The sequence below is a fragment of the Nannospalax galili genome, unplaced genomic scaffold (assembly GCF_000622305.1).
Source record: "Nannospalax galili isolate Female #2095 unplaced genomic scaffold, S.galili_v1.0 scaffold446, whole genome shotgun sequence".
In the NCBI taxonomy this organism is placed as follows: domain Eukaryota; kingdom Metazoa; phylum Chordata; class Mammalia; order Rodentia; family Spalacidae; genus Nannospalax; species Nannospalax galili.
In genome coordinates, this window is record NW_008355468.1 from 939,681 (window position 1) to 959,478 (window position 19,798).

General features: G+C 37.9%; 1 protein-coding gene across 3 annotated transcripts in view; it reads right to left on the bottom strand.

Annotated features, from left to right (window-relative positions):
* The window catches only part of Lrrtm4 (leucine rich repeat transmembrane neuronal 4), a 923,255-nt gene that overhangs the window by 386,669 nt on the left and 516,788 nt on the right, over nt 1-19,798 (bottom strand). The window lies entirely within an intron of this gene.

The window sequence follows — 19,798 nt, forward strand, 5'->3', positions numbered from 1 at the left end:
GGGGTGGGGGATGGGGCGGGGTGGGGGGAGAGCTTATCTGTAATTCCAGCTCCGGAGAACCCAAAACCCTGTTTTGGCCTCCACTGGCACCCACCCACACTTGATGTGTCCCCACACAGACACATACACACATATCATACACACAAATAAATAAAAATAAAAACAAATCTTTAAACTTTAGTATGATGATGTAATGAAGCCATTTAGTTTAAACTTGTGGAAACCCTCTAATTATTAATTCCTTCAGCATGTAGATTTGTTCATTTTTCCATTATTTTAGGTATAGTTTCCATAGGTGATATCTTTGGGATATTTTCCTCTTTCAACGAAAGTAATTGATTTGTTCCTATTCACCGTGTTCTTTGTAATCCTTGGTACTTCATGAAGACAGATGTAGTCTTTGCTTCTGCACTTCAGTTGCTTTAAACTGTGGCTGCTTTAAGTGATCTGTCTGGCTCAAGGCTTGGAAGATGTACTAATTCTAAGAACCAGTTTTTGGTATTTCTTGATTTGAAATGTGTGTCCTGCTTGTTGTTTGTACCTCAGTTTCTCTAGCTTTCTATTCCTTCCTGTATTCTTTGGCGTCTTTTTCCGTTTCCTGCCTAGGCTTTTCAGGTGAAGCGATGATACTGATTTCCCACCCTTCTTCTTCCTTGACTGGGCACTCACAGCTAACACAGTTCTCTTTAACCGATGCTTTGGATGTAGCCCATAGTTTTTATATCTTTCATAGCTTCATTTCAAAGCATTTGCTAGCTTTCCATCTGCTTTCTTTTTTGACCACTTTGTAAATTACTAGTTTTTGTCTAATTTTCACAGATTTGTGTATTTTCCGCACATATTACTGATTTTTTTTTCATTTTATTTCATTGTGTTTAGAGAATACGCTTTGTAGAGATCTGATATTTTAACCTCATCGGAGCTTTTTTATATTGCTGAACAGAAAGTCTATCATGGAGAATGACTTACATCCTCTTGAGAAGAACGTGTGTTCTACTGTTTTTGGGTTGTGGCGTTCTTGTGAATCAAATTAGACATTTTCCTGCTGATCTGCTATGTGGATGTTCTGTTCATTGCTATCAATGGGCTCAGGATGGTTCTAAATATGACTCCTGAACTGTGTCTGTCTCACCAGTGCTAAGTTTCTGCCTTCAGCATCTTGGGATTTTGTGGATACATGTCTATGTGCTTATCATTATTTTAACTTTTTGCTTACTGCTGTTTCTGCTTAGTAAAGTCCTTGCTTGTTTAATAAACTATTAATTTTTAAAAATCTTTTTTGAAGTTTTTGTCATGTGATATCTCTACAGTCTCTATTGAGTGATGATTAGATGCAGTTTTCCCAATGCTAGCTAAACAAAGCAATTTTCCAGTGTTTGCCAGTAGGCTTTTGGACTGTGCTGCATTTGACTTGTTACACACTTAATTGAAAGTCTGCCTTAGGTTTATCTTCCATATTGTGTAGAGCTTCATAATGAGTCAGTAGTAAAAGCCTTACTGCCATCTTAGGTCTTGTCTGAGCACGCTCACCTATTCAACAGTCTAGCCTGTAGACCAAGATGGCTTGATTCCAAAGGGAAATACTAAATGTTATTCAAAGACGTTGGGACATTCTGTTTTTTAGCCTCTATATTTGAGTTTTGAACTTGGTCTTATTTTTGCCTAACTATTGTCTATATGTCACCCCAGGAGGCTGAACATTTTAAGAGTGTTCTGTAAGTATTTTGGAGAAACAACCCTCTTTAAGGAGGTTATAACTCTTCAAGCTCCGGTGGGGTCTCATTAAAACAAACCTTTGGAGTAGGGAGTTTCAAGTGACCACTTGACCTGAAAGAGCCCCTGCTCTCTTCCGCATTTTCTAGGATATGGAATGCAGTCCTGTTTATTTTTAGCAAGGACAGTGCTGAGACTGTGCAGAAAACATAGGAGCATAAGGTAAAATAACATGTTGCAAAACTCATGGCTTTTACCCAGACTCAGCAGCTTTACTTGAAGATATTCCACAGATGTTGCTCACCTTTGGTTAATCTTATCAGTCATGAAAAGCTGTTTTTTAAAACTTTTTCCAGGTGTCACTAGTTTTTATGGAGTGATACATTCTGAGGGGGTCCTTCTGCCATTTATACTGATTTTTCTTTATAAAGACTATTTATTGCTATTTACCCTCTAACAACTTCATGTTTGTGTACATACGATATAGTTTCACCATGTCCACTCCCCTATTCCCTCTCTTAGTCCCTCTCATTGTCAATAAATATATAGACTATTTTCAGCATAAATGTTAATTTTATTATACAGATGATTATCATTCAGAAACAATTAAATGGTTTTTATTCTTTTATTGTTTTTCCTGCTTTTCTTTCTGGATTTTCTAGCAAGTAATAGAATTGCATCTATTAATAATATCAGTTGCAGAAATTTTTAAATGATTTAAAATGAAATCACGGCATTTCTCCATAATCTTGAAGTATTAAACTTCCATAGTTTGTAGAATTATTTTCTTGATATGCATAAATTGTATTCTCCTTTTTTGATGTTGTTGTTGTTTGTTTGTTTGTTTGGCTTTTTTTGGTCTTTTTGAGTCAGGATCTCCCTGAAATCCCAGCTGTCCTAGCAAGACCAGGCTGGCCTCCAACTCACAGAGATCTACCTGCCTCTGCCTTCCAAGTGCTGGGACTAACTCTGGATTTCTCACATCCTTTAGGAACAGTGAACACAAGCAAGCACAAGCGAAAAAGGATATTTTTTATAAAAAGCCTTGATATTCATAGTTTTGTGGTAAAAATGAGCAATTAAAATACTCAAAAAGCACTTGAATTTGATATCAAGAGGCCCACTGTTAGTTTTAATAGCATGACAATAAGTATACAACATGAACTTCAGGATTTTGTTGTTCAGGCTTCCCCACCAATAAATTTCCCCACCTAAACTATTTATGTGTTTACTGTTTGTTGTGGTTTTCTAATACCTAAAACATTTATTAATTAAAACATATTTACACTATTTGCTGCTTTAATAAAATTTATTGAACTTTTATTGACAGTTTAGTAAGCTTAAAGAAATCATTTTAGTATATATTTTTTAGATTTAACCTTTCTCCACTATTTATTCTTTATTGAATTTTTTGTGTATTTTATATAGAATATCTCAAACAATTGTAATCATCTTTACACTCTTGTACCCACCAGGACTCTCCCATAGCCCCTGCACTGGAACCCATATACTCTGTCATCTGTATTAAGGCACAATATGTCAAGTCAGTGTCCCCAGTTGTTTCCCAATGCAAGTTCATCCACTGAGGTCTAGCCAACCTATTTAGAGACCCTTCACCTAGCAGTAGTAGGTTTCCAATGTTTCTTTAGCTAAGATTGGGGTCAGCTATTCATGTCCCCAGTTCTATGCTGGTTTTTTATCTGCCTGAGTTTGCATGGGACTTGTGTATGCTGACACAATTTCCATAGAATCATACGAACAGGTTCTCAGGAGCTTGTAGGACTGTTTCCATACAGTCATGTACGTCCTCCCTGGCTCTTACGATCTTTCTGCTCTCACTTTGGTGATGGTAGCTGATCCCTGGGTGGGTTAAATTAATAGAGGAGTCCTGTCCAAGGACCATCAATCTGCAGACTCTTAAGTTTTGGATATTTGTGACCTTTTGCATTCCTGGCCATTTGTTGCATGAGGGATCTTCATAATGAGAATTGAGAGATTCATTAGTGTCATCTTCATTACACCTGTTCTATGTTCTGTGGGCCTTAGGTATAAAGGATGCACTGTAGATGTTTCATTTAGGCTTTGCCAATTCGTATACAATGTCTGTGTGTGAACAGTTGTGGTACTTGGTAATAGTTTCAGACTGGCGCAAAATAAGCTTCTTTGATGAGTGGTGACTGGGGTATTTGTCTGTACATATAAGGATACATATTTTGCACATAGTAAGAAATTACATTAGTCTAGGGATGTGACAGTCTTGGGGTTTTCTCCAATATCTCTGACCTCTCAAGCCACATGTTTTTGGTTATGTTTACAATACCACACATGAATTTCCTCCCACTGAGTGGGCTTTTAATCCAGTTTGGTAGCTGTTGATTGCCCCCAAAATAAAAGTGCCACTACTGCACCAATGTCATATGCTATGCTGGCCATTGATGTGTTTATTTGGTTTAAAGTTGTTTTTGGATCATCTATTGATTTAGAAAAGAACTTTTTTGAGAATTTCGTACATGCATATAAGGTGTTTTGATCAAATCCATGCCCACTACCGCCCTCCAGCTCCTTCCTTTTCTCCCTGTCACTTTCTTCTGACAACTTTCTTTCTTTCTTTTTTCCTTCCTTCCTCCCTCCTTCCCTCCCTCCCTCTCTCTCTCTTTCTTTCTTTCTTTCTTTCTTTCTTTCTTTCTTTCTTTCTTTCTTTCTTTCTTTCTTTCTTTCTTTCTTTCTTTCTTCCATCCTTCCTTTCCTTTTCTTTCTTTTTTAATAGGGCTTTTTTGCTACTCTAACAATCCCCCCCACTGAAGAAGTAACCCTAAAATCTTTTAGGGATTAGATAAGAGCGCCCAAATACTTTTGATTTTTTTTTTTTGGCCTTTGGAACACAGTATTTGCTGGGAGGCCCAAGGATTTGACTTTGGCCAAGAAACTGGCTACTTTTCTTTGGAGTCTTTTTATCCTAACTGCTTAGCCAATTCCTACCTCCTATTCTTATCAGACCATCCTCTGAAGAGGTTACCCAAATTTCCCATAGGTTCGCAGACTGCCCTGGCTTCTTTCATGCTGATCAGGGATGCAGGGTGAGACAATGGGGTACTCCTTCAGTGGGTCTATCGAAAAACCTACCAAATTGCATAACTCTTATCTGTAGGGAGAAAAGAAGGTCCTTGACTGGTGAATAGGGGACGTGAGGTAAAGGCAGGAGTAGTTAGCATTACTGGTTCTAGACAGGGAACCAGAGAATGTCAGAACAGAGCAAATTTCAAATGTTCATATCAGATGTTTTAACTTGGCACCTTCACAGTCGTCTCCAAAGCTATGAGAGATGTTTCAAATGCACAACAATTCAATAAAAATATACATCTGAAAAGAAGTGGTGTTAGAGGTCATGTGTGCTCTGGGAACTGATTCTGGGTCCTCTGCAAGAGAAATCAGTGCTCTTAACCTCTGAACCATCTCTCTAGCTACTTAAACAGAATATCAAGGCCAGCATCTGTTAAGGATATGAACCCAAGCTTTGCTCGGTACCATTCTCATTGAGCATTTGAAAGCTCTGGCTAACCATTAACCGTTCGGTTCAAATTAGTAAACAACATGGTTATTTTTCTCCTTTCCAATTCTCTTCAAAAGTCCTCAGTGATATTGGATAGGAGAGAAAAATACATTATTTACAATGTATTTATATATACATTAAGAAGAAATCTCTTCTGGCATGGTAGCACATATCTCTAAACCCAGCCTTTGGGAAGCAGACACAGGTAGCATTCTATGTGTTCAGGGCAAACCTAGCCTACATAGCAAGTTTCAGGGCAGGCAGGGCTGCATAGTGAGAGCCTGTCTCAAGACACAAGCAAGCAAACAAACAAACAAAAAGCAAAAAGCAAAAAAAAAAAAAAAAAAAAAAAAAAAAAAAAAAAAAAAAAAGACAAAAAAAAGAACCAACTAAATAAAGGAAAGTCTCTGGAAAGTTCAGTAGTTAAAAATAATTTTAGGTGTTTTCACTTTTGCATTTGATGCGGTCAGTTAAAAACACCAGGCTGAGGACTAACAACCTTATCAACAACATAATGGTATAAAAAAATGAAGCCAACTGTTTATAATGGCAACCATATCTAAAGTTATACATTGATCCTTATAAGTGAATATTCTTTAAGGTCCTAATTATTCAAATAATATACTATAGCTATAAAATAATAGTTCCATAATTTTTTATCCTAATACAAGGCTAATATCTGTGAAAAATATTCTGGTAGTATAAACATAGAAATTTGCTTTAGGTTTTTAAAACTGAGTCAATGATTTAAGACATTTGTTTACTTAAAATTTCAATGCATCACACTGGGTCACCCAGAATGTCTTAGAACAGTTTTGATAAATCAATATTTATTTTAGTGCTTTGTCCTAAGGATTTCAGAGACCATGATAATAAAATAGTTAAGAAATACTACTAAAATTTCTAAGCATTTTTTACCATAATAAAATTATCATTAAGTATAAAAATCAAATATTAGGATGGGGTGGTATCCCACTGGATAGGACCACTTGCTATGCAAGCATGAAAACCTGAGTTCAATCCCTAACACCAAGTTTGGAATTTTTAGGCCTGGTATTGCAACCTGTGCCCATAATACCTGTAGTGGGTGGCAGAGACAAGTGAAGTCTGGGAGCTTTCTGGATCCATCCACTGAAAAGATGATTGATGATGTTTGGATTTAGTGAGAGATACTGTCTCAGGGGAATGAGATAGAATGAAATAGGACAGCATCTGATGCACTACACACACACACAAACACACACACACACATTACTATAACACGGAGGCATGCATTTACCTAAAAATGTTAAATAAAACCTTCTTACATACAATGTAATAAACATGAGCATTAACAAATCTAAGAAGATGCATAAATGTATGAAGAAGCAGGAATTCTCTCAAGCAGATCATATTAATCCTTGCTCTCAAAGCATGATGCCCATGTTAATACCATGACTGCAAAAACTGATGATTACTGAATTTGCATATACATTTCTTCATCTCAGATGAAAATGTCAGGATCTGTGTTTGAAGAAGATCACTGGGGAGTTCCTATGCAGCAATAACACCTTGGAAATTTTGGTGACTACTTTGGTGAGTTTTTTCCTAGTTTAGCATATTTTGCATGTTAAATGTCCACACCATTCATAACAATTTATTATAAATAATTTTTATTCAGCAACTTGTAACTGCCATTTTCCAGTTCTAGTACTAGAAACAGAATTTTCTTTTGTAAAACTATTTCAGTCAATCAGGCCAGAAATAAAAATATTGTTAATGTCTTTTTACCTCTTTTCCAATCTGGGATCTTATTGTTTAAAATGTAGCAATCAAATTGACTCCAAAACTTCATCTCTTCTGGCTAACTTTCATAGTGTTGGAAGGTGTTAGGCATGCCATCAGAAAAGAAAATTAATCATCAACATTATCTAGCTATGAATCATGCCAGCTAAAACAACTGACCTGACAAGATATACCCACTGGTGCAATAGTGGTACAAATATTATGGGAGTAACCACCTACTTTTTTTTTTATTGGATTTAAGGTCTGTTTCACAAGATGGAGCCCATAGCTGGCACTGATATCAGGCCTAGGAACCAGCTGGACAGGCCACAAGCCTGAACTTGAGGGGACAACTTGATCTCTCATTCTGCTAAATAGATACAATATTAAACTGACTCCTAATGACTTCCTGTTATACCCCAGATTAATATATCTCTCAACTCTCACAAGAGAAACTTTCTTATGAATAATATGGTGAATAACACAGAGTCAGAGCTGGCCATAGTTCAGAGAATAAGTGGCTGTAGAGTGCTTGTCTTTGACTAGTACAAAAGTATTAAACTTCCGCTTCCTATAGATGAGGGATCATTGCAGATGGGGCAGAAGAAAGATTATAACAGCCAGAGGTGGTGGGTGACCACAATTAAACAGAGTTTTTCAGACAGCTGATCAGTTACTCATATGAACTCACAGCAATAGTGACAGCATGCATAAGTACTACATAAGATGAGGCCAGACAAAATTCCTCTATGGACGTGGGGAGGTTGATTAGAAATCCCAACCATACCACAAAAGCTATTGGCAACCAATGGCACCTAGGAGGTGGCGATTCAGCCTCATTTAAGGGTGAGACTCTCGGTAGGTTGAGCAGTGGATGGACCTGCTTCAAAATGGTATTTAGGTACAAGTTTGACTCTATATGTACAGGAAATTGGGGATGTGGAGTTGCAGATGTCAGAGGGGATCTAAATTTGTTCAAAATATAGTGAATGAAAACTGCAAACATTAAATAAGAGTAAATAGCAAGTTATTATCCATTGGTTACATTTTAAATGCAGATTCATCTTTTGAATGCTTTGTTCCCAGTTGATGTCGCTGTTTTGGGAGGGTGTGGAAACTTTGGGAGGCACAGGAAGACACTGAGTTTGTTACTCAGAAGATTGTACCTGTTCCCCAGTTCTCTCCTGTTACTCAGTTTGTTGTTCATTCTGAGATGAACAGTGCCTGCTAACATAATCTTCTGCCTTCCAGTGGAGTAAACCTTGTGGGACTGAAGACCCTGCAACCATGAGCCAAAAGTCAAGCCTTTCTCCTCCAAGCTGTCTCTGCCAGGCACTCTGCTGGTACTGTGAAAGATATAACTAACACACTTTTATAAATAGAATATCTAACTGTCAGCACACAATGTAGGAAGTCTTATTCTAATTTTAATTTCACCTTCCCTATAATTACCAATGCCCATTTTACATTATAATGCTTTCTATCACAGTGCACAAATCATGTTTCAATGTCATGAGTCACAAATCATTGGCATATTTGACTGTATCCTTAAAGATCTACTTATGCTATGTACGCAAGTCTTCTGAAACCAAAATATTTCTCATTGATTTTTTTAAATGACTACAAGCATTGTGGATTATTGTAAAATGCTTGTGAGAGAGTCTTATTTTATATTACAAAAGTAATCTAATAGCTTTCCTTTATGGATAGCATATTTTCCAGTGTGTGTGTGTGTATGTGTGTGTGTGTATGTGTGTTTTACAGTAATCAAACATTCATCCTGGCTAAAAAATTGACCTGCAAAGACTTTTCTAGAACTCTTTGATTTGTGTACTCTTGTCTTATTTCAGATAAGAGTATTGTCTTCAAAATATTTAATTTGTTATTCACATTTATGATGAATGCATCTGAATTGGCGCTACATATTTATGGTTACTAATATCATCTCATCAGGCACATTTCTGTCTTTCTTATGGCATCTAAAAGCCTTTTCAAGTGTGCCCATTAATTTGGTGATTTGGTATTTGACCACGCTCTTTTGTGTAGTGTCAGTACTGCAAGGAATGATTGAGCTGCCTGTCCAGCCATCTTTGTGCATCTACCCTTTGGTTTCTCTGTTTCCTTATCTCAGTTTTTGCCCTCTACTGTGCCCTGCTCCTCATTAGCTGCATGGCTCTGGGGTCAAATTTGTTGTTCAATCTGCCTCCACGTTCATCCTAATCAGCATCTTCATATCTGCAGGTGGAGAATGCAACTTTCTTCATGCTCCCCAGAACACTTTCCACCACTGATAGCAAAGCTATGTACCCACCACTCTTTGCTTTGTTACTAAGCTTATGCTAATCTCTTTCTGGACCCTCCATTTTCAAGTTTTCCACAGTACCAAATTTATCTTGCCCAGATTAATGCATGTATACACACTTGCCTGGTGTACTTGATCACAGTGAATTACAGTGATCAGCTGAAAGTAGAAAGAAAATAACTGATGTGACACAGAGGAAAGGAGAGCTATTTAGAAATCAGCTCTGAACCCTATCATGACAGCAGATCAATTTCTGCAGATCTGGACCATCTGAACTAAGACAGAAACAAAGCAAAGGCTGAATTTCCCTTTAATTCCCAGTTGACCCTGCAAAGGTGGGCCAGCATTTGAGTTAATCAAATAAGTTCCATTAGGTTATGGCTTAAAGGAAACCAAATACTCTGGCAGAGGTTTAAATTGTTTTACTTTCTTTTTTTTTTAGAATTTAATGAGATTTGATGTTTTCTCTATTTTAGTAAGTGTTTTAGTGAATGTGTAACAGACATTATGTCCAAATGCTGAACTACTTAGCAATTTAAGCTGGAAATTCTGAGTCATGAAAAACAAATCAATACTGTTGCATAAATACTCAAGTTTTATTTATTGTACTTTATCAGGAAACCATATATGTATATAAGTACATGTATTCCAGGAAACCACATATGTATATGTATTTATAGGAGGGAGGGAGGAGAGAGAGAGAGGGAGAGAATCCTATTAATACATTATAAAATTAAAGTTATTTGGTTTTCATTTCTTCAACTTGTAAAATTTATGCTTCATCAGAAGTTAGAGGGATTTTTTTTGTCAGTTTATTTGTCTGAAGGAAATCAGGAGATAAATTGTGTGAAAGTGCTTTGGAATAAATAGGAACTTAGGTTCGTGTTTAAGTTTTTATGAAAAAAAATTGTGACATCTTTAGCAGTAATTAGGGGATTTCACAAGGGTAGTAATGAGCCTGTGGCCCAAGATTCTTTTCTCAACTTGTCACAGACATGAATTCTATGTAATTTTTGTCTGCACAAAGTATTGAAAGACAATCATCAGAATGGAAATTAATAAAATTTTCACATTAGTATTAAGTGAGGTGGCATGAGTCGCTAAGCTGGACTGCTTAGGGTCATTCTGTGTAGACTGCTTTCCAATGACTTTCCATTTATTTCAATACTTCCTTGATCGTTGAGGCTTTTGACATTTACACAAAGCAAAAAGGCATTTTTCATTCTCTCACAACTACTCTTTTGAGAGAATGATGCTGCCACCACAGGAAAACACTAATTACAGTCATTTCTCCCTAAATGGCTTATCAATGAGTTACAATACTGACCAAAACTTATACAGACCTTGAAGACAGAAAGATTCTTTTAATACTTATTTTAATCTAGAAAGTTAACTACTCTAATTCATAGGGAAACATGCTATGCATAGGTTGTATTGTATCTGCATATTTTAAATTTCACCAAATGAATCCCTCATGGAATACAATTTTGTTCCCAGGTTGCAAAAGAGGAACAGTCTCAATGCCTGTCACTCTTACAAAGCTTGAGATATAGCTGGAGAATAAAGTAAGCTATACAGAGAGAAGCAGATACTCCTGTAGCAACAGCTGTGCTAATGAGAAAGACACTGGACTTTTCTTGCTTATTTAGGACAAATGAGCATGACTCTGTGCTTGTGTTTCTTTGGGGAATAGGATAATTCTTATTGAATGTGTATCTAAATGACCTTAAAATGTTGCAGTAGTGAAAATGATAGGATGATGGTCATGCAGTTGAACATGGTTGTCCATGTCCCCAACATTCTTCAGTCTTAAATAGTGTGATATTGGAAGAACTCTTTGTTGTACAAATTTCTAATCACTTGTAAGAGTAGCCTTTGAGAAAACAGTACTTTGAGATTTGTTTCTAGATTTATGAGAGAATTCTAAGTACCATTTGCACCAGTTTATCCATTTATCAAGTACAGGGCAGGGGAGATGGATCAGTTCATGAAGTGCCTGTCATGCAAACATGAGGCCTGAGTTCTACCCCCAGCACCTATCTAAAAAAGTGGTCGAGTGATATACACCTGTAACCCCCGTGCTGGAAAGGCAGACGCAAGCAGGCCAGTCAGGAGCTCACTGGCCAGCCAGTCTAGCCAATAAGAAGAGAACATCAGTTTTGGTGAGAGACCTTATCTGGAAAGAAAAGGTGGAGAATGACTGAGGGACACACTTGGCATCTACATCTAGCTTCCACACACAGCTGCACAGATGTGTACTTGCATGCATACGTGCACATGTACATACTATACATACACCCACTTCAGTTTTTATTCTCCTATTTATTCTAACAATTATGAAGTTACACACATACACACACGAAGCAGTTCTTAAAAATTTCAGTTATTACAACTCATTCTCTTCTTCAATGCGTTGTTGAACAGTATATAGGTGGTCTGAGAGAATATTCATTTTCCTTCTTGTACCTGAAGATACATTTTAGTACCTGAATATATGAAAAAATACACAATAATAGAAGAAAATAGACTGACTCATAGAATAGAATAAATTCCAAGTTACCTCATAGCATGTTATAGATACTTGTTTTTGTGTGTCACTCAGTTTTGCCAGGAATCACAGGGTGTTATCTGTAACTTTCTTGAAGATCAGAGATGAGGAAACTTGACTTTATGGTGAGGCCTGCGCTTGCTTGTTTTCATTGTAGGAACATGGTAAGTTTTGCTATAATCTAAAAGAGCCAAAGAGGAGATTTTATCAAAGATATTTCTAGTTCTTCCAGGAGCTGTTTGACCTTAATTCTGTTTTTGAGAAGTTCTGTCAGAAACATATCTGCCAATGATATGTTTCTTCCAATCTGCCTATGGGCCAGGCTGGGAACCCAGGTCTTGGGTCCATTGTGAGTATTCTGTTTGTTTTCATATTACATCTAGGTGACCCGGGAACTTCTGAGATGCTCCAGTGTTCACGTTCCAGGAAAACTCTAGTACCATAAATGTGTATTTGTAAAGTCATAGGGACTGTGAGGAACTAAAACTAAATTCAGGGCAAGTTTGGGAGGAGTACTTTTAAAACAAACACACTGCCTAGCCATCTGTTTTTAAAAGGGTAGAATGTACTTAGTAGCAGCCTCTAGAATCAGTCTGTTGACCAAGATTGAAGGAGATTACATGTTGATTAATGAGAAAGTTCCATGGAACACATGCATAGCACTTAGTACATGTCAAATAATTAATCTTCACAGTAGCCTATAACAAAGAGAACACCACATCTTTAAGTGAAGAGAGACAGGTGTTCCCTTTGAGGCTCTCTGAATTTGACTTTCCAACACTACAGACAGCGAACACTCATCTCTTTCCCCTTCAGAAGCACTGGATTCTGCAAGCTGGAAGCCTTTGTGATTTTTACATGTTTGCTTTAGGTTTTGAGGCAATGAGCAACTACTGCCTTTTTATGGGGCTCCATAAGCCACCTGTTATATCTACCACACAAATTCTGATTTGGGTTCTCATTACTAAATTGGCTCTGAGTGTTAGTTTCTATTATTATCACATTATTTTCAATCTGTTTTTTCCTAAAACCGTAATAGGTTAAGGAAAGAGTCTTTCTTTTGCAAACAAGAATAATTATCACACACACACACATACACACACACACACACACACACACACACACACGCATTCCGACATCCCCTTCTCTGCTCCTGTCAATTATTGAGGAACAGTACAAAAGGTAAAAATAATATAGCAATGTAACCTGAAGAAACCTTGTTCCTTCACTGATTATAAACCATATGCTTCTACTAATCAATATTTTATTAACTTAGAAATCTTGTGCTGGGATGAGCTGTCCTGATTTATGGCAAAACAACTGCCATCATGTCAGGGAGATGTTCATCTTTAGGGAGTTGACAAATATCTTATTATCTGGTACACATGCAGTGCCACGGGGAAACTTTGTACAGCAAGCAAAGCACTGTAGCAAACATGAACAAGCTCCTGTTCAAGTTTCCTTCCCTTTTAAATTCTATCCTTGCCTAGCCAATCTGCTATGACCAAGAATCACAGAATGAATATCTTGTACATCTCAATAATTTATTTCTCAAATCTCTGGAGACTAGAAAGTTCTAGATCAAGCATGAGCAGATTTTGAGGCCACTTTTCATACTTCTTGCTGTGTCCTCACATGGAGGAAAGGACAGAAGCTGTCCTTTGGGTAATTTGTATAAGGGTGTTAAACTCACTATTGAGAATTTAGGCCTCATAACCTGATGGCCTCCCACACAACCCCACTTCCTAATATCACATTCGGGGTTAAGGTTCCAAAGTTTTACATTTGTGGGAGGCATTCGTTCATGTCCAAAAAAATATATTATGCATAAAAACAAAGGTACTGGAATTGGAGAGATGGCTCAGCAATTAAGAGCATTTAACCACTGATTGCAGAGGACCTGGGTTTGTTTCCCAGAACCCAAGGCAGGTACATCCACAACTGCCTATAACTCCAGTTCCAGAGGGATCTTACGTCTCTGGCCATCGTGGACCGCTGTACTTGCTTGCACGTGTCACTCAAACATAAACATAGTTAAAAATACTTCTGTCAACAAAAGGTAAAGACATTGGAACAAGAAAACCTGTCTTCTCTATAATGGATTTGGGCTTTATTATTACCAAATATTTAAGTGTTTTATGGATTTAAAGCTAAAGGCTAGAATCTTAAATACCATAATAACAATTGCTAAACCATTACCTGCAGGGAGACAGAGGCCGGAGCCTGTTTTTGCACACTTGGAATGACCGAGACAGCCTCATTGGTTGCTTTACATGCTGTCCAAAGTTGGCTTCACCAGACAGTTATAGAATTGTAGGAGGCTACAGGACCTGGTGTCCTCAAATTTGGTGTCATGCTCCATATCAAGGGTATTCAGATTCCTGGCTACTATCTTTCATGAAGCTTGATAATTACTCACTATAATTTAGGCAAGTTTAAAAGCCAGGCATGGTGGCATACCAGCCCTTGAGAGGTAGAGCCAGGAGGATCAAGGCAATATTCAAGTCAGTCTAGACTATATAGTGGAGATCAAACTACAGAACGAGTAAGTAAAAAAATGAAAATGGAGTCGGACATGGAGCATACCCACAGTCCAGAAGTAGAGAGGAAGGATCAGAAATTCAAGGTCATTCTCCACTACATGGAGAGATGGAGGTCAGTCTGGAATATGTGAAATTCTATCTCTAAAAATCACACAGGCATTAAGAAGTACTAGTTGCTAGATGATAGAATAATAGTAAATTTTATTTCGATTATTTCCTTCTTTCTAATTATATGCTCTAAATTTTCCCCAATGTTAGATACATTTATTCGAAGCCTTTGTTTGACACAATAAATATGATACGCTTCTAAAAAAGATTACTGGAAGATTAGCAGCTCATCACATTGTAGAGACCTGCATCCCACAGCAGCTGGACTGGAACCCAAGCATAGGGACCTGCATCCCACAGCAGCTGTACTGGAACCCAAGCATAGGCACCTGCATCCACAGCAGCTGGACTGGAACCCAAGCACAGGGACCTGCATCCCACAGCAGCTGGACTGGAACCCAAGCATAGGGACCTGCATCCACAGCAGCTGGACTGGAACCCAAGCATAAGGACCTGCATCCCACAGCAGCTGGACTGGAACCCAAGCATAGGGACCTGCATCCACAGCAGCTGGACTGGAACCCAAGCATAAGGACCTGCATCCCACAGCAGCTGGACTGGAACCCAAGCATAGGGGCCTGCATCCACAGCAGCTGTACTGGAACCCAAGCATAGGGACCTGCATTCCACAGCAGCTGGACTGGAACCCAAGCATAGGGACCTGCATCCCACAGAAGCTGGACTAGAACACAAGCATAGAGGTATGTCTATCCTTCCATCTTTTCTTTGTTCCTCTAGAGTCATCTGGCAACTCCATCGGCAGAATAACATAAACATCAGCGGAGACAGATGCCCCTTCGCCTTGTGACCCACTGGGCATAGCAACCAAGCAAATATAAACCATAACTTATAGTCCACTTTAGGTTTCGCTAATTTGAAAAATTGCTAGTTCGGTCAAATATGTCAACATGCCAATAAGGCATGTATGGCACAGAATCTTCATTTTTCCCATCAATATGTGCTAAAGATATACATGTTAATCAGTATTATTCCCAAGTTGTAAAAATATCTTCTTTCTTTAATCTATGATATGCAAGATTTTCAGAGAAACTTGGGTTTCCAAAACTCCTAACCTTAGAAGCCATGAGCTGTTACTCTAATATTTTTTTGCACTGTTCACATACAAACCCTATAACAGAAATAGTCTTAATTTCAATTTACTTTAAATATGCAGTTTGAATTAGGAATATGTTTTTAGAGTTCTTCAAATATTTATTTCTTATAGCTCAGTGGTAGGTAGAGCTTATCTAATATATGTGAGGTACTGGGTTTAATGCTCAGTACTGCACATAAGGAAGTAAACAACATAGATTGTATTTCTTTACTCCTTTATAACAAAGTTGTTCACAAGAGTTATTTAAATATACACTATCGAATTCTTTAATTATCATTCTTTCTAAACTCATTCATATCAGGATGTCATCCCCACAAGGATTGTGTTTATTTATTCTTAAATTACATTCATTTTCAGACAACTCTGCACATGGATTCAATGTATACCAACTACCTTCATGCCACTCCCTGGCACCCCATCATCACTCCCTAGGCACCACTAATCTATCAGTTACATACCTATTGGTTTGTTTTTGACTACTGAGATTAACCAGTGTTGTCTTTGTGACCATAGGTTTAGAGCTATGTTGGAGCCCAGTACATACACTAAGCGATAAGTGCATATCTAAAGGCAATGGTTCCCACTGCCCAGAGTCTATCAATAGCCAACAGCTCAGAGGCAAAAAAGTACGCCCCAGAAACCCCCTTCCTGCTCCTTGGCTGATATTTTCTTGCCTGGGCCAGTGAGGGAATTACAATAGTTTTGATTTAATGCTTGTGACGGGTGTATTGAGCCTGGAAAATGGAATTTTGCAGCATTTCCCTCTCTCTTCCAGCTTTCACATACTTCCTGACCCTCCTCCACAATGCTTCCTGAGTCTTGGAGAGGATCCTCTAAGTGTTTTTTTAGGACTAAGTCCATAACTATGGCTTAGTCTCTGCATCTGATGCAGCCTTGAGGCCCTGTATTCACCGCTGTCCTTTGTAACGAGAGGCTTTGATCAAAGTCTTCAAGTACCCTACATTACTAAAATCAATATTTGATTCTTGCTTCTTTTGACTTCATAGCGACACTTGAGATAGCTGATTGCTGCCTTGCCCTCAGACTTCTCCCTGTACTTGGATTTTACATCTGAGCTTGGTTTTACCTCTGCGTCAATGGTTATTTCAATCCCCTTTCCCTATGTAAGCCCTTTAGGTACAGGAGCAACTCTAAAAAACAGTATTGGGGCATTTTGAAAAATGATTCTATTTAGGGACATTTTGGAGCACCAAGTCCACACTTGAACTCCTGACCAACGTCCTAACTAGACTGAATTCAAGAATCTGGGCCAACTAAGGTAAGGGCAACTGTGCTTCTAGCAATTGGAGGTAGATCTTTGACATCTCCCTTGACTCCTCTTTTCCTCAGACCTCATTTGAAGAAGCCACACTACCTCTGCCTTCAGTTTACATCCAGAACCTATGCCCAACACCTTTTACTACCTCCAAAGCTGAAGGCCTGCATTGACCTCTGTCCTCTCTTGTGCTCCTGACATCGACAATAACGTGATGCTACATGGAGTGTCCTGTTACCCATCCCGCTTTGGCTTTTCCTCATGCGTTTGTACCACACTAACCCAACACAGTATTACAATCGCCTGAGGTGCTCTAAGTTGGCCTTTCTTGCTGGCCTTCTCTATGCCCACAGCACCCAAGCCAGTAAATGCTCACATTTCTAGACTTATCCTCAGTTGCCCCCATAATTCTTTCCTTTTTTTAGCTCAACTTTCTCACTAATTCTTTCTCTGATCTTTTGACTTATCCTCCTCAACCTTCCCTAACTTTTCTAATCTCTTTTGCATTTAGAATCTTCTCTATAGTCCAGTAGTTTATCCAACCTTCAGGAATCTCTGGGATACAGTGGTGAGGAAGAATTGTCTTTGGTTGCACATTATGAGAATATATCTATGCTTATTTTATGTGAAATTACATCAGATGTTTTCATCTATGGAGTTCAAGTGCAAGAACCATCAACTGCATTACAAAAACATCAAACAAAGAAACACATAGTTTACTGAGGACAATTTTGTATTGGACTGCATTCATAACTATAATGCTCTAGATACAGACCTTGTCCTGCCTGGTACAAGGGTTGGGCATCCCATCACTCTATATCTTGCTTTTGATGTGCTTTTATTACCTGTCCTTTTGTAAAAAGTTAGCTCTAGGTAGATTGTAATCATAATTATTTTCTCTAAGGCATTATTTTAAAGATTTTATATTGAATTTTTGTGTATTCCATAGAGAACATCTCAATCAATCTTAATCATCTTTATACGAACTTCCCCACTGACACCCTCCCATAGCCTCCAACTGAAATTCATGCATTCTGTCTATTGTGTCAAGTCAGTGTCCAGAGATTTTCCTCAATGCATGTTAATTTGCTGAGGTCTACTCAGCCTATCTAGAGTCCCTTGCTTTAGGAAGATCAACTCTTCCTTACCTAGTAGTAGTCAGTTGCCAATATTTCTTCAGCTAAATTGGGGTTTGATGTCCATTTCTCGAGTTCTATACTGGGTGTTTGAGTTTGCATGGGTCTGTAGCATGCCGACACCATTGCTGTAGATTCATATGAGCAGGGTCCCAGGAGCTTGTAGGACTCTATTTCCATATGGTCATGGACTTCCTCCCTGGCTCTTACAATCTTTCTCCCCTCTCTTCTACAATGGTCCCTGAGGCCTGGGTGTGTGAAGTTTATTATAGGAGTCCTGTCCAAGGACCACAATTCTGGAGACTCTTAATCTCTATGCTTTGGCCATTTGTGACCTTTTGTGTTCCTATACCTGTTTTATGAGGGAGCTTCATTAATGGGAATTGAGATATTCATTAGTGTCTTCTTTACCCCTTGTTCTATGGTCCTTGAGCCTTAGGTGTAGAGATTACATTGAAGATGTGCCACTTAGGCTTGGGCAATTCACAGACAATGTCTGTGTGTGACCACTTGTGGCCCTCTGTAATTGTCTCCATCTGGTACAAAAGAAGCTTCTTTGTTGAGTGGTGACTGGGATATTTGTCTGTATATATGAGGACGCATATTTTGCATATAGTAAGAAATTACATTAGTCTAGGGATGTTGTCACAAAACATATTAATTACCTTTATACCCCCTCCTCATTCTACTTATTTTCTTAAAAGACAAAAATGATCTGATAGACTTTAGGGTTTCAATATTTATTGCATTTATTTATTATTTGTGTGTGTGTGTATGTGTGTGTATGGAACTGTTTATGTGTATGTATGTGTATGTGTATGTGTATGTGTATGTGTATGTGTATGTGCGTGTGTATAGAGGGAGTTCTTTACCTCTCTCCACTATTTGCGTCCTAGGGATTGAACTCAAGGCATCAGGCTTTACTAGGGTTTACTATGTTTTACCTGATACAGTCTTTAGAACTAAAATAGAACTGGATCACCATCTATATGCATGTATATGCATATGTGTATGGAAAGTAAACTGATATAGTGAACTCATAGAAGCAATCGTGTCTGCTTGACAAATACAAGGCAAGAATTCAGACTCTAGGTGCACTGGAAGGTTTTAGTGCATGGAAGTGTCTTTCTTCTCAATAAATGGAAGATATATTTTCAAGTTTGAGAGCTTATATATTTTCCTCAAATCTTGCATTTCAGTAGCAGTTTATCAGTCTGGAAACACATTCTGGATAATCTTAAAAAAAACACTGTAGACCTAATTTTCTGATAATGTTGCACATTGAAAAATTGTCCATTTTTTTCCTTTTTCTTTTTCTTTCTTCTTATCCATTGCTGAATATCTGACTGATCAGATAGATTCATCCTGGAAACACTAAATGAACAGAGAAAGCTACAAATTCCATTAGAAATTTCAGAAAGACACATATAAACAGCCCTTTAAGAGGAGTCAAATAGGTGAAAACATATTCAAATTCATCATGAAATTGCTCTGCCTCAGTGATGCTTCCGTTTTGGTGTTTTGTATTGTTATTTTGCTGTTTATTAGATCACTTTTGTTTTTTAAGAAAATAAGTAGGGGTTATAAGGTAATTAAGATGTTTTGTATGAAATGACAAAAATTCAATAAAAATATACGTAAAATATATCCTACTGTAAAAAGAAAAGAAGCTGACCATGTAGAGGAGAGTGCCTGACTACGTAGAAATTACCTCACCTACATTTCTGCCCTGATTCCCAGACAT